Source organism: Apodemus sylvaticus, chromosome 5 (assembly GCF_947179515.1).
Source record: "Apodemus sylvaticus chromosome 5, mApoSyl1.1, whole genome shotgun sequence".
In the NCBI taxonomy this organism is placed as follows: Eukaryota; Metazoa; Chordata; class Mammalia; order Rodentia; family Muridae; genus Apodemus; species Apodemus sylvaticus.
Window position 1 is genome coordinate 23,249,612 of NC_067476.1, and position 3,899 is coordinate 23,253,510.

A 3,899-nucleotide genomic window follows, 5' to 3' on the forward strand; every position below is an offset into this window, starting at 1 on the left:
CAGAGATTGCCCCCACTTGGGATCCATTCTATTTGCAGGCAGTAACCCCCCAACAGTTGCTGATGGCATGTTGTGCTTGCAGACAGGAGCCTCACATGGCTGTCCTCTGAGAAGCCCTACCAGCACCTGACTGAGACAGATGTAAATACTTTCAGCCAACCATTGGACTGAGCTCAGGGACCCCTAGGGAAGAGTTAAGAGAAGGACTGAGGGGATGACAAACTCATAAGAAGAAGAACAGAACCAGCTGTTTCTCTTAGAGCTCCCAGCAACTAAGCCACCAACCAAAGAGCATATTACATGGGTTGGTCTGTGCACCCTACTACATATATACCAGAGGACTGCCTTGCCTGGCCTTAGCGAGAGGGGATACCCTTGGTCCAGTGGAGGCTTGATGCACAGAGGCAGATGCTAGAAGAGTGAGGTGGGAGTGGATGGAGGAATACCATTTTAGAGGGAAAGGGGGAGGAGATGGTGTGTGGGCTCATGGATGGCAAACAGGGAAAGCATTTATATTTAAAACATAAATAAATAAAATAACAAAAAAAGAAAAGTTAACATATGGATCACAAAGACTGTTAGATAAATCACAGAAGCTGGGAATTGTGCTAGGATACTGTCGAAAGAAAATTAAACAAACACAAAAACAAGTGGAAACGGAATAGAAGGGAAAAGCCATACAGTATTTGATCAAAACCATATAGTGTGTGGTCTAGATCTTAACTGTAACCCAAGAGAGTGTGTCACTGGATATTACCAGAAGGTGGGAATTTTTTCACGTGGAACATGGACTGAGGGACTAAGCCACTGGGAGTGTGTGCTTTAGTGTCTCTCAGGGCTCTGCTCCTTGGTTTACCCTCTCCCAAATCACCGTGCCTCCCATCATATACTCTTTGACTGTGTTCCACCATGATGCTCTTCCATCTCACAGGCTCAAAATGATGTGGCTGAGTTACCATGTACTGAAAGCAGGAAACAAAGAGATCTCCCCTTGTGTGGTTATTTACAGTAGTCCATGCCCCTTGTGTGGTTATTTACAGTAGTCCACGCCAGCAGTGAAAAGCTCATAGCACCATCAAAGCTCTGCATTTGCGATGAAGGACTATGGGGTGCTAATTCTGTGATCTTCGTCAAGAATTTCAGATAAGATTCCAGAAATGAGTCCTCCTGAATAAACTTGCTACTGATATTTTTGTTCTATATTTGTCATTTCATTAATTTAGTATTTACAGCACTATGACTAGCTACTTATTAGTATAAGAAAAACATTAACCAATGATTGCATCGCAGGGCAATGAATCCACAGGAGGTCTTCTTGGAGGTCTCATATAAGGGGACTAATCGCAAATATTTTGTTGAAGAAACATGACAAATAAACATAATTTGCAAGAAATAAAGCATAGGATATGTAAATCGTCATGTGAGAAGCAAACCTCATGAAATAGAACAATAAAGGAGCTAATTGCTTTCAACCATGACAGCCATCTTCCAGTAACTCACCAAAATGACAGACTCAAAGGAAAAGAGGAGAAGCACCTGGTACATGTTCTCTAGGCCTTTTAGGAAACATGGAGCTGTTCCTTTGGCCACATACATGTGAATCTACAAGAAGGATGATAGTGTAGATGTCAAGGTAATGAGCACTGTTCAAAATGGAATGCCCCATAACTGTTACCACGGCAAAACCAGAAGAGTCTACAGTGTCACCCAGCGTGCCTTAGGCATCATTGTAAATAAGCAAGTTAAGGGCGAGATTCTGGCCAAGAGGATCAATGTGCAGTTTGAGCACATCAAGCACTCAAAGAGCAGAGACAGCTTCCTGCAGCAGGTGAGGGAGAATGAGCAGAAGAAAAAGGAAGCCAAAGAAGAGGGCACCTGGGTTCAGCTGAAGCGCCAGCCTGAGCCACCCAGAGAAGCACACTGTGTGCAGATTAACGGGAAGGAGCCTGAGCTGTGGAGCCCATTCCATGTGGATTCATGGCCAAATGTACAAAAAAGAAACAAAGGACATGGACTGCAAAGTGTTTTCCTTAGGTTAAAAAATGAAATAAAAATGACATAAAATAAAAATAAAAATAAAGGAGCTAGTAGATGACTGTTCTGTTTGTATGACATAGCAAGTATTCAGACCCAAAGTCTCTTCCTATACCAGCTAGGCTAGGGATGCCTGGAAACCTGCCTGTATTTGAGCATTTCTTCTGATCAAGACCATGGGGATAGAAGTGTTAAGTATGTACTTCAATTTATGATGCTAAATAAAAGAGAGCAGTAAATAGATTATCAAGAAGCACTCAGGGACAAGAAAAAATGGAAGATGGAGCCTAGACTACGCCTCACTGGTAAGGATGTGCTTTCCTATCATATTTTGATCTTCAACACCAGAAATGACAAAAACTAATTATATGCATTGAAATGATGCCTACGCAGGATGTAGAATGGCAAAAAAAAAAAAAAGTTGACACAAGTTATGTCCACATCCAGGAAGCAGCTTAAGTAGAAAACTAGTCTCTTTAAGATCTGGAAGATGAGTCCTAATAATCACAAGGTTATACAATACATCAAAAATTTGATTAGCTTTGCATCTTTGTAATAAGCAAAGAGTACACACAAGCTTTGGTCACCAATACTTCCACACATAAAATTTTCCACCATGACAGAGGCTAGGTATTCAAAAACTCTCTAAATGGATATCATACAGGCATGTCACAACCATCTAACATAACATTAGCAGTTGTATACACGTGACTTCGGTAGCCATATATTTTTTTGTTCCAGTGTACCATACCCATGTGTGAGTTCCTTCTACGAAAAAGTCCAAGTGACTAGCAGTTGGTGGTACTCATAGCAGTTGTGACATTATTGTGCCAGTGGATATATCTTGCTTGATGTGTTCTTAGTATCACACACACATAGTGTCCACAAACAAGCAAGATTGTAATTGTAAGCAATTACAGTGCTTCTAACACTATAAATGCCAGGAAGCTTGAAACTCTATCTTATTTTTCCATGTCATACAGCCAAATCATGTGGTGTCTTCAGCAACACAGTGTTATCATCTGGATCCATCATGTAATCAGTAGCACTAGCAGCAGCCTTTTTGGTCTGGGGGTGTTGTGAGACTCTTTGTTTAATTCATAGAAAGATAGCTTACCTCTGCTACTGGGTTGTTTATTCAAGCACCTTGTGTTTTTGACACTGTCTTCTGTTCACAGAGGTACTTTCTTTAAAATTCTCTTAATTGCTTTTTCATTTTTCTTCAAGATCCATAAGCCACTTAAGGGTTAGCATTACATAATAAGGCATTTTTGTAGAGTATGGCAAACTCTTTGAAGATCCTGCTATAAGCAAGTGTCAATTGGTCTCAGATGTTAAGAGGACACTTAAATGAAAGGTCCAAAAGATTATAAGATGGTCTTGTTTTAGTTTCATTTCTAGTAAAATACTTTGACCAAAAGCAACTTGGGTAGTTTAATAGAGTCATCATTCCAGGTAACAATTCCCCAAGGTGGATGTGAAGTTAGGAACTAGAAAAAGCTACTTTCCTCATATTCTCGATCAAGAGCAAAGAGAAATAAATTCATGAATCTTGGCTTGTTTGCTTACATTCTGTTCAATTTCTCTACTCTTATACACAGTTCAGCATCCCTGCTTAAGGAATAGTTCCACTCACAGTGGTCCGAGTCTTCCTGTAACAATTAACATAAGACAATGTTCCACAGACATGCCCCAGACCAACCTAGTGTAGAAAATGCCTTAGTGAGACTCTCTCATTTGATTCTAAGTTTTGTTACAGCTATCATCAGATGCCATCACTCGTATCAACTCTTTCATCAGAAGAGTAATGTTGAGTTCACCTATTCTTAGATTCTCATCAATTGTAACGTGAACTTCAATAGTAT

The 3,899-nt window shown here is 40.3% G+C and overlaps 1 pseudogene; it reads left to right on the top strand.

The window, feature by feature from the left end:
• Positions 1 to 1,504: 1,504 nt before the first annotated feature.
• LOC127684064 (60S ribosomal protein L21-like) lies at positions 1,505 to 2,034 on the top strand (annotated as a pseudogene).
• The last annotated feature ends 1,865 nt before the right edge of the window (positions 2,035 to 3,899 follow it).